Source organism: Capricornis sumatraensis, chromosome 6, assembly GCF_032405125.1.
Source record: "Capricornis sumatraensis isolate serow.1 chromosome 6, serow.2, whole genome shotgun sequence".
In the NCBI taxonomy this organism is placed as follows: Eukaryota; Metazoa; Chordata; class Mammalia; order Artiodactyla; family Bovidae; genus Capricornis; species Capricornis sumatraensis.
The window spans coordinates 77,318,253-77,330,709 of record NC_091074.1 but is presented as its reverse complement, the minus strand read 5'-3'; the positions used below and the strand labels follow the sequence as shown (position 1 = coordinate 77,330,709).

Genomic DNA, 12,457 nt, shown 5'->3' with positions numbered 1-12,457 from the left:
ACAGCTGTCATCTGATATAATTCTCTCATATCTGGGTGACCCAAAAGTTCAGGTCATTCAACCCCATAGTGTGTGACCAACCTGGGGACCTCGGGACACACCTCAAGGGGTCTCAATCTCCTAAAAATTGCAGGCAAAACTTTACGTTGCATAGGTATTCAAGTACATCTTTTTCTGACAAGAAGGTGTCCAGAATTTCATCAAATTCTCAAGAAGGCCTGGGACCTAACAGATGCTGCTGTCTTAGTAGTTTTACATGGTCCAGTTAAAACTTCATAATATTCATTTTCATTTAATATACAACTTGTCTTTACTTGTGTTAAAATTAAATATGCTGTATTTAAGAGCCTACATTGATGTGTTTGTTCCAGATAGTACCACAGCATGGGGCTTTGCCACCTGTTTTTATAGAATATTTTTATGATAAAGACTGTCCCGTGGTGTATTGATAGCCAGGCATCCCATAGTCCTTCCTGGAAGAGCCTGATTTTGATGGGTTCTTCAGTCTCAGCCACCTGAGATTGAACATAAGTTGGCTTAGTAAACCACTGGAAGTCAGATAAGTTGGCTTCCTTCTGCTTCCAGTGGTTAACCATGATGGATTTAAGCTCTATTAGTATTATGTTGCTGCACAACAAGTGACTACAAACTTAGAGCCTTCAAATAACACATGTTTATTGTGTCATAGTTTCTGCAGTTCAGGAGTCCAGGCATGTGTGCCTTAGCTGAGTCTTCTGCTCTGGGTCTCACAAGGCTGCAATTAAAATGTCAGCCAGCCTCCATTCTTATCTGGAGGCTTGACTGGGGAAGACTCTGCCTCCAAACTTACTCAGGTTTTTGGTGGAATTCATTTCCTTGCAGTTGTAGAATATAGCACTTTCATTCCTTGTTGGCTGTTGATCCAAGGCTGATCATGGATTCTTGCCATGTGGTTTCCTTAGCAGGGAGGCTTTCTTCATCAAACCAGCAAGGAGAATCTCTAGACAGTTGTTCAGTCACTAAATTGTGTCTGACTCTTTCTGACCCCTAGACTGCAGCACACCAGGGTCCTCTGTCCTCTACTATCTCCCAGAGTTTGCTGAAATTCATGTCCATTGAGTCTGTGATTCTATCTAACCATCTCATTCTCTGATTCTTTCTTCTTGTGTTGCCTTTAAATCTTAAATCTTTCCCAGCATCAGGGTCTTCCCAACTAGTCAGCTCTTCGCATCAGATGGCCAAAGTATTGGAACTCCAACTACAGCATCAGTCCTTCCAATGAATATTCAGGTTTGATTTCCTTTAGGATTGACTGGTTTGATCTTCCTGATGTCCAAGGGACTCTCAAGAGTCTTCTCTGGCATCTTATATTAATATAATGTGACCTAATGTAATTATAACAGTGACAATATATGACCTTTTCCATATAAAAGTGACATCACATACTTTGGCCATATTCTGTTGGTAGAAGAAGGTCACATATCCCACCCACACTCAAGGGGAGGGGATTACACAGGGGTAAGAATACAAGAAGGTGAGGAGCACTGGGGATCACCTGACTATTTGGGCATCATGCAAGCCAATTGGATCATCCTCATTCCCTTTGACAGTGAATAGTTTAGTCATGAGCATGTGACCTACTCCTGGCTGATGGGAAGTGAGATGATATCTGATAGGGTATGTGGCAGAGACTGATAGTACTTGCAGTATGCACATTCCCCTCTTCTTCCAGGGCACAGATTAGACGGCATTTCCTAGCCTTTTTACATCTTAGCAGGGTTGTATAACTAATGAAATTACACTAATGGAATATGAATAGAAGTGAGGTATATCACTTTCTGCACCTTCTCCTTAACATCTCTTCTTTCACTCACAGATGCTGAAGATCCAGAGGATATTCTGAGGCTTTGAAGGATGCTGGAGCCATTAGCTAAAATGACTTTGGGTCCTTGAGGGTCTGCATGGAGCAGAGCATTCTCCCTGCCCCAACTGACTTGAATCAGATTATGGATATGAGCAATAAATAAACCTTTGCTGTCTACAGCCATCAGAATTTTGGTGGTATGTGTTATGGCAGTAAGGCCATGTTGATGAATAAAGGGATAAGATTTTTAATCTCTACTGACAAAAGATGCATGGTGAATGAAAGTAGACATATTCTTTCAGTTTCTTTAATGAATGTCATATTTGCACAATACATAGAGTAGCTTTAACCACCTTGCAATCAAATGGAATACAAAGGAAAGAGAGGATTATTACAGCTGCTGAATTAGCAAACTCTGGAATTCTTGTGATATCATGTAATAAAATTCCCTCATTTTTCAGTCACATTTCATTGTATACTTTATTATTTTTAGTTAAAACATCCCATACAATTCAGAATCTGTGTTCAATTCTTAACAGCCTATACCCATTCTATACTTACTGCATCCCATATCATCTAATACTTAACCACCTGGTTCCTAAGATCCACTTACATCAAACATATTCATGTTCAGAGAATTGAGCCTGAGTCCATTGCCTTATTAGCTGATATTTAACAACTTACTTTCACTGTGCTCTATAATAACGCAAATCTGCTTGGAAAGATAACACATTAAGGGGTTATCAGACCCTACAACCGTGATATAGTTTGGGTTCATTAGATCTCACATTAACCCCCCTTTTGAATCCCTGTTCAGTTCACTAAATTTCATGAGAAATTAGTGTAGCCAGTTCAGGAGATGATCAGTTATCTTCAGGGGATGGTCAGGTATAGAGAAGAAGATAGATCTGGGCACCTAAGACTGATCACCCCTTTTGGGGGAAAATACACATGAAAACTGGGCTTCCCAGGTGGTATTAGTGGTAAAGAACCGCCTACAAATGCAGGAGACTTCAAAGGCGCTGGTTCAATCCTTGGGTCAGGAAGATCCTCCTGGAGGAGGGCATGGCAACCCAGTTCAGTATTCCTGCCTGGAGAATGCCATGGACAGAGGAGCTGACAGGTTACAATCCGTGGGGTTGCAAAGAGTCAGACACAACAGAAGCAACTTAGCACACACGCACCAGAACATGGGAAAAGAGATGGAGACTATGAACAGTAAAATGACTGTTTCACTAACACATTTGTAATCAGTTTGTTTTGGTTATAATCAACCAGTTTGATTGGACAACCAGTCCCCTTCAGAGAATTGAGCCAAGAAAGGACCAGGTGACTCTGTCTCATCCTATTGCGAGCTTAACTGACAGGACCAGTCTGAGGGTGATGTTGCTGCCGTTGGGGCTCTCTGTAGTGTTCATCCAGAATCAGAAATTTTTCTTTTATATAACCTGAACCACAAGGGAGGGAGCAGCTGGTGCCTTTTCTCCCACACCCAATACATCCCCACTTCCACTCTTGGGAGGGAGAAGAGATATTGGAGAGAGGGGCAAGAGAGTGAGAAGGGATCCAGTTCTCCTTCCCTCCCTCCTTCCCTCCTGTCCCTTCTATCCTCGTATCTTCATCTCTGAGCTACTCTTAGAAACTTAGGGGAAAAAAAAACTGCGTCTGGATTTTACCCCTGACTCTGCAACTGGTAAGCTATGAAACCAAGTCACTTCTTGTTCTCTTTCTCTCTCATCCTCCTTCTCTCTCTCACTCTCATATTCCCACCCTCTTAATCATCAAATGCTCTCTGGGTTCTTACTCTGACAGGCCAAACATTGTGCTAGTCGCTGGAGATAATCTACAAAGGAAATAATTCCTTCTTAGAAAATTAAACCAGACCATGTGATCTCACCAGTCTGTTTCACCTACTAATTCGGCCCCACTAGCTTTGCCCACACACCCCTCTCCATCACGTCTAGAGTCCTCACCTGCCTTCTCAATGCTCTCCTGCTGCTCCCTGTCCCTTTAAAGTCCCTTTCGACCTAGCATCAAAGGGCATTCCAGCCTTTTTGCTTTCCTTCTCCCCCTCACATCAAAACCAGGTTGCTATGATGAACACTTCTCCTTTATTCCTTCAGTCAGCATGCACTTACTATTTCCAGTAATATAACTTGAATAGAAGTATAAATAACTGCTTGATAATCTCTTAGTATTTGATCATCCTAAATAACATTTGCATTTTCATTAGGGTCTTAAATGATCTGGTGGCTTTCTTTTTAAAAAAAAAAATTACTAAGGAATTTAATTTTTATATCAATAACTTCAAATGTATGCATATATCTTTAAGTTGAACAGGACAGAGGTGTAGATTTATACTTTCACAGAACTGCATAAAAGTTATCATGTTGTACATAGTTTTTGTATGAATTGTGATTTTACCCCCCTTTTTCCCTTAGTTGCTTTTGGTCTCTGCAACCCATTCCATATTAATAATCCTCAGCCACAAGTTCTTCTCCACAAAACCTCATAACCCCTTTTCAACCTAAAACGTGTCTTTCACATTTTTTTCTATTTGTGCATGTTCATACCAGTGTATGAGAATATACATAAAAAGATGTTTATTGGCATATTGTGGTTAGTGGCAAAAACACTAGAAACAGACATCGATCAGTAGAGAATGGTTGAATAAATTCTGGTACAGCAACATGTTTCCCTTAAGCTAGGCTGGGTGTTGATGTGGAATATGCAGTTCCAAAATCACAGTGGCTTAAAACAATAGAAAGGACTTGCTCGCTCTTCATCTATGTCCAGTTCAAGCCAGAATGGGACTCTGCTCCTCATGGTCTTTCAGAGACCCTGGTTGATGCAGCAACCACTACCTTGAATATCGTCAACTGCTTTGACAGAGGGAAAAAGAGTTCTGGAGAGTCTTGCTCCAGCTGAGTAAATGTTTCAGCCATTCAGCCATTCACAGGTGAGCCAGAAAGGACAATCCTACCATGTGCTACAAAGGGAAGGCTACTTAAAGTGTTGGTGAATAGCGCGAAGGACAACCAAACTGCCTGTGTTCTTTTATGTATATATTAATAATAAACAAAAAAAGATGTATGCCTGTGGCTAATCATGGTGATGTATGGCAGAAACCATCACAGCTCTGTAATTATCTTCTAATTAAAATTTTTTGAAAAGTACAAATTCAAATAAGTACAGTATGTACTTCTACAGTTTTTTTTGTTTTTTTTTTTTTTTTTACTAAAAAAAGTAATATTTCTCTTATACCAAGTGACTTGGAGGGGCTTCCACAAGGGATTGCTGAGTGGAAAAAAAAACCACACACACAATGCAGACAAGTGGGGAAGATATGATCCCATATTTTGAAACCAACAATGGTCAAATATTTCTACATATGGATTTACTTGTGTTTATGGGACTATGTGCACATGTGCTCACCTAACTATTTCCATAAACCTTAAGCATCAGAATTACCCTGGGGCCCTTGTTAAATGTTAGGATTTCTGGACCTCAACCCAGCCCTACTGAATCAGAACTGGTTTGTGTACTAGTGAAAGAGCCAGGACGTGAGATCCAAAGCTGGTCCTTTATCTACCATATGCTGTCCCCACTGTAGTGCTTCATTCATTCCCAAGCACTTCCTCCCTGAGAAAAAAGTACTGATTCAGTGATTTATCCATCAAATATTTATGAATAACTGTTACATGCCAGGGACTTTGCTAGATGCTAGAGATTCAGTAGTGAACAGAGCATACTAGGCTTTATTTTGATTTTACAGCCTAGACCGATTTTACAATCTCCTTAATAAGGAGACACCATATTAATTCACCAAAAGAAGTTATGATGAGGACTAAGTGGGAAAAGAATATCATGAGCAAAGGTAATCAGGAGACCACATTTAAACGGGAGAGTAAAGGAAGTCTTCTCATGAGAAAGTAAATGCCTACAGGAAACTGCTGGGGGTGGGGCCAGATGGTAGGGGATGCATAGCTGCTCAGAGAGCACTTCAGGCCGAAGTGATTACCCAGGGGAAGGTCCCTGGCGGGAAATGACGCAGGCCAGTGAGCCTGGGGGACAGTGAGCTTGGGGACAGTGGTGAGAGATGGCATCAGCCCATGCAGGGCCTTGTAGAACTTGATAGGGAGTTTGGACTGTATTATAAGCACATTGGGAGACATTATGGTTAATGGTTATTAGCAAGCAGGTGAGGGAAGAGTGGATATATGCTGTCTTGTAGCAAATGTATTAAGGTATGAGTTATATACTATAAAAATACACTCATTTCAGATTTCAGTTTGATAAGTAAAACAGAAATATTCACAGATACATGTGAATATATCTGTGTAATCATCAAGACATAGACTGTTTCTATCATCCCAAAAGGCTGTTCCTTTGTGTCTAGTTATAGTCAATCCCCACCATGAACCATAGGCAACCCTAATCTGCTGTCACTATTGATGGGTGGTTTTCCAGAGTTTGATATAAATGGAATTTTACCATGTATACACTTTCATGTCTGGCTTATTTCACACAGCAGAATATAGTGAGATCCACTCATATTGTCATCATCTCATTTCTTTTACTGCTGAAAATGTCATACAGCACAGGTATACTGCAGTTTGTTTGATGTTCACCCATTGATTCACACTTGTGTTGTTTCCTGTTTGGATCTATTATCAATAAAGCTACTATGAACATCCTCATGTCCTCATGTGGATATGTGTCTTCATTTAACTTGGGGAAATACCCAAGTGTGAAGTTGGTGTCTCTGATGGTTAGCATATGTTTAACTTTATAAGAAACTGTCAAACCATTTGCCAAAGTAGTTGTATTGTGTTGTGTTCCTACCAACATTATACAAGAGATTGTTGATCCAGATCCTTGTCAACACTTGGTATTATCACTCTTTATTTTTTAAACTTATTTCTATCACTATAATTTTAGCCACTAGAATGAGTTGTGATGGTTGTTGATGAGTGAGCTGTAGTTTTAATTTACACTCTCCTGTTGAGTATCAGTCTTCCCCAGTGCTTGCTGCACTTTCATGTGTTCACTTTAGAGCAGTGTCTGCGTAATCTTTTGCTGTTTTTAATTTAGTTATCTTATTATTAAGTTGCTAGAGTTCTTTATATACTTATGATACAATTTCTTTGTCAGATGTATGTATTGTGAACATTTCCCTTTTTACCTATGACTTATCTCTGTTTAAAAGTATTTTGAAATGCAATCTAATTTTCAAAATTTTTATTTTTATTTCTCTGGCCATGCAATGTGGCATGCGGGATCTTAGTTTCTTGACCAGGGACTGAACTTTCATCCCTGAACTGAAAGCTCAAAGTCTTAACCACAACCATCAGAGAAGTCTCACTAAAGTATTTTTCAAAGAGCAAAAACTGGTAAAATTTAATTTACTGTATTATGTCTCCACTGCTGTCTGCTTTTTGTGTCCTAAGAAACACTTGCTTAATCCAAGGTTTTAAAGCCCTTCTTCAATGAATTTTTGTAAAACTGTATAGCTTTAGCTCTTACATTTAGGTTCATAATCCATTTCAGGTTAATTTTCTGTATAGTATGAGGTAAGGATGGAGGATCATTTCTTTTTCCTCTTCAGTAGTTCTAGTTGTTCTAACACAGTTTGTTGAAAGATTTTTCTTTCATTCATCAAGTTGCCTTGCCACCTCTGTGGAAAATAAATTGGACATATAAGTATGAGTATATTTCTTGACTCTCTACTCTATTTCATTGATATATAGCTATCCTTACTCAGTACTATGCAGTGTTGAGTAGCACAGTTGTGCAGTAAGTCTTGAAATCAGGTAAGTAAGTCCCCCAACTTGCTTCTTTTTCAAAACAGTTCTGGCTATGTTAGATCCTTTGAAATTCTGTATCAATTTAGAACCAGTTTGTCAAATTCTGATGTGGTGTTGTTGTTTTTTAAGCCTGCTTGGATTTTATTGCAAAGATGTTGAATCTATAAATTCAGTTGGAAAAAATTTACATCTTAACAATATTGATCATTCAATCTTGGATTTGCTTAATAGCTTTAACAAGACTGCCCTTCTACTGACCTGCATGGCCCACAGCACCTTGGAGAACTAAAAGGGTTCTTGTCTCCGAGGTTGAAAGGAGTCTTTGGTTAATTTTTCCCTTCATAACTCACTTTATTTAACTGAATAAATTAACCATCAGTGGGAGAAGGAGAGGGTGAGATGATTAAAGAGAATAACATTGAAATATATATATTACCATATGTAAAATGCAGGGCACTCAAAGCTGGTGCTCAATGACAAGCTGGAGGGATGGGGTGGGGAGGGTGGTGGGAGGGGCATTCAGGATGAAGGGCCCATGTGAGTGTCTATGGCCAATTCATGTTGATGTATGGCAAAAAAATCACATTATTGTAAAGTAATTATTCTCCAATTAAAATTTAAAAATAAAAAAGAATATATGAAAAAATAATACTTGACACTGAAATGAAAATCTTCATAAATCCACCAAATAGAACAAAATCAGTTATGAATGCAGGCAACGCAAGCACTTCAAATATTTTCATTCTCTTGGGTTTCTCTTCCCATCCCTGGTTGGAAGTGCCAGTCTTCATAGAAGTGCTTGCGGCTTCCATCTACAGCTAGTGGGTATCCGGGGTAGGTCCTTATCTTGACAAGCCTATGTATGTCTTCCTTTACAGCCTCTCCTTCCTGCACCACCACCATCCCTCAACTGCTGCTGGACCTCTGGCCCCCAGGTAAGCCTATTACCTGTGGAGGCTGTGTGACCCAGTTTTGTGTGTTTCACTTCCTGGGAGCCACTGAATACATCCTCTTAGCTGTGATGTCCTTGCAAAGCCATCTGCAAGCCTCTCAGGTAGCCAGCTATCATGCATCAGCAACTCTGTATCTTCCTAGTGGTCATAGTGTGGCTAAGTGTTTTGGCTAACTCCTAGCTCCAGTCATCCCTCACTGTCCAGCTGCCACTTTGTGGCAACAACAATGTAGATGATTTCCTGTGTGAGATCCTAGTGATGATCAAGATGTCATGTGCTGACACTACATTCAGTGTAGCTATGCTCTCCATTGTGGGGACTTTCTATTCCCTGTTTCCCTTGTCACTTATCCTTGCCTCCTACAGGTTTGTTGAAGTTACAATGCTCAGAATCTAGTCTTTAGAGGGAAAGAAGAAAGGCTTTTACACATGTAGTTCTCATGTTATTGTTGTATCTCTCTTCTTTGGGCCAGTAATTAGCACGTATGTGCAACTTTCTGCTACTAACCCCCAGGATAAGAACAAACTCATGTCCCTTTGCAACAGCTTGGTGAAGGAGTCCGTGGTTATTGATTTCACAGTCCCTGGAAATCCACACACTGAAATGGTTCCTCCTCTCTTGATTCATGTAGTCTTCTGAGACTTGGGCAACAGAAATAAGTTGAGGTAGGCTGGGGGCTTCCCACACTGCAGGTCTCCCACAAGCAGTGGTTGCTGAGGGACGCTTACAGATCTGAGCATCTTCACTTCTTACTCTGGTAGATGCAAAGGTCTGCTGGTGAGAGCAGGGCCAGCTTTACCTGTAAACAATATGTTATCAAAGCAAAGTGAGTGACAAGTGTGAGACCCGGGCAGCGATATGGAAGGATAAATTTAGATGAGGCCCCATAGGAGGACCTCCCCGAGCGTACACTGTAGGTGCAGTATGTGTACTGCAGGAACCACTGGGCTAGTCTTCTTGTCAAGAAATGGGTGTTCCCCATCCTGACTCTGATCTTTCCAGGAAGTGTGCTTTTTGACAAGTTATCTAAGTTCCCTGAGGCTGTTTCCTTATTTTCCCAAGGAAATGAATATCTTAAGATCACTCAATTATTGTGAGGAATAGAAAGACAGCAGAGGGAAGGCTGAATCTGCTTGCTGAGGCTGGGAAAGTTAGATGTAAGGAGAAAAAGTGGGAACAGAAGAAAGTCCCTCTGCTTCTCAGCTAGAAACATCAGGACAGCGGCGGACAGCCTGGACTGGGGCTACACAAAAAGGAGACAAGGAGATGGTAGAATATTGCTAGCCTCAGCCCTGTGCTTACTTTTTCCTTCTCCCTTCCATTTCCCCGTCCACGTTTTCTCTGGGAGCTCCATTATGGTGCTCACTGAAGGAATGGAGCCCAGAGAGGATGGCTAGACCCCACTTTGTGGACACTGCCTGCAGCCAACACAGATTTCAGCAAAAGCTTCCCAGCTGCCATCCTCCTCTCAGACTGATCAATCCCCTCTGTCTCAAGGACTCTGCACAACACTGCTGGATGTTGGTGAATCTAACTTGGAAGGTAAATATGTTTTTCCTGGGTGCTGCCTCCTTGCCACATCCTTGACTGTGCACCTGTGTCTTCCATGTGGGGGAGAGGAGAGCTTTTCTTCGTCTTCAAACATATCCAGCTTTGCACAACTTGGAGCTATGGAATGTGGTGTTGGGTACAGGACACTAGGGTACCTCTGTCGTCTGAATTGGAGATGCTGGTTTCTACCTGATGGAGAAGGGGCATTTCCTGGAAGCCTGGAGCCAGAGCGAGCTATACTTGTTGTCTGGGGATAAGACTGGGCCTTCTCTTTAGGGAAGGGCCATGAGCATTAGACTTAGGTGATGGAGTGGGAGGTGGGCTGGATGTACTCCCTTCACAGAAAGGATCCTCTCTTCTACAAGGGTCTTCCTAGGATTCCTTCCCCTACATAACTCCTCCAGATGATTCCATTTACCAAGCATTTATTTTCCTAGCTCTTTGTTGGGATGGGGAGTGGATCGCCTGGTGCTGTCACCTAGTGGTGGTGAGAGGTAGGAAGAGAAGGAACTGTTCATCCTGGTTTGCTCGCCAGAAACTTGGGCTTCTTCTGGGGCATTACTCAGGCATCTGGGCAGGATGACAGGCAGCCTGAGGGTAGTCCTGGCATACTCCTCCATCTTCCCAATTCTCTTGAGCTGGGTGGCGTGGTGACTTGCAGCCCCCCATTTTCCTTGACCCCTGATCATTCACTCCTCTGAGGACCCATTTCTTCAATCAAGGAGCTTCCCAGGTGGCACCAGTGGTAAGGAACCCGCCTGCCAAAGCAGGAGACATAAGAGACGTGAATTCCATCCTGAGTCAGAAAGATTCTCTGGAGGAGGGCATGGCAATCCACTCCAGTATTCTTGCCTGGAGAGTCCCATGGACACAGGACCCTGGCAGGCTATAATCCATGGGGTCACAAAGAGTCAGACAAAACTGAAGCGATTCGGCACACGACACCCCTGCTCTGAACAACTTTCTTTACAGAAGACATAGTGAGTTAATACATTACTTCTCTCAGGAGTATGCACACTTTGAAAGAGAAGCTCAGCGGCGTCCTGTGCTTAATCAAAGCGATGATGCACTCCTGCAGAAGTTCCAGGAATTGGTGAGGACAATCCTTGCCAAGATCCCCTCAGGTGATACCTGAGTGGCTTTCTCCCTGGACAGGTCAAATATTGCTAGCTCTGCATGCCACAGAGCTCGTGGGCATCAAGATGAAAGCAGCACACCGTGCCTGTCACTAAACGCTCAGCTCAGCCTCTGCCCTGTCCTTCCCCATACGTGGTCCAACCATGAGCACAAACTCTTATATTGACAGCAGCCAGGGTCCTCACACTGAGGCTGGGAGAAACCTTGGGCCACTGGCCCTGAGATGCACTGCCTTCTCTCTGAAAGTTGGAAGACTCTCAGAAGTCAGATTCTATAGTTGTCTGCCTTCCTTCCCCAGAGCCTGTTCCAAGTGCTTAATTAACAAATCTCCAGTATCAGGAAGTTGTTTACTTGGCTTCCTCAGGAACCATTCTCTAAGGAACTCAAAGCACCACTAATAGATTTTTTTTCTCATTGCCTCCATCCATCAAACAACTTCCCCTCATTCCAAACTTTGCTTCATCCCTCACCCCTGGGGATCTGACTCTCATGCAGAGAACCAGAGAGAGCCTTTCCAGCTTCTCTAAGCATCTCTGCTCTCCTCCTCCACAAGGCTGTGCTCCATTCTAATTAAAGAGTGGATGAGGAGAGGCTTTTGAGAATATAGATTCTCAGGCAGAATCAGGCCCTCTCTGTTCTTGGAGAATGCTCAGTCACCCACATTGACTTGCATTGCATTTTCTTCTGCAGCCCCTTCCCTGAAGAGAAATAATCACAGCATCTGGGAACATGTGGCAATCAGGAGCGGAGTTCACCTGCTGGTCTCCTATTCATCTCCCTTTGGCCACAATCAACACTTGAGGACCAACTGCAGGGTGCATTCACTTGTACTACTCTCTCAACTGCTGCAGGATCCTGGACCCTGCCTGCCCCTGCAGCCTCTGAACCACTTGTCTGATGTCCCTGCAGGACCCCCCCCCCCCCCCCGGGCCTCTAGTTGATTGGCTGGATGCCTGAATCCTGGTCCATCTTCTTCAGGTCTATCTGTTCCCATCAAGGCCTCAAATGTAAGGACTCCTCCTGACACAGAGCATCACAGGGAAACTTGGGGAGGTGCCTATAGTCAGAGATATCATCTGAGGACAGGAGCAAAATCTTTGCCCAGGATGCAAACCATGGCACAGACATAAACATGGTAATTATCATGATTGGTAATATTTATTGGC

The 12,457-nt window shown here is 42.4% G+C and overlaps 1 pseudogene; it reads left to right on the top strand.

Annotated features, from left to right (window-relative positions):
• Positions 1 to 8,355: 8,355 nt before the first annotated feature.
• LOC138080762 (olfactory receptor 2B11-like) lies at positions 8,356 to 9,242 on the top strand (annotated as a pseudogene).
• The last annotated feature ends 3,215 nt before the right edge of the window (positions 9,243 to 12,457 follow it).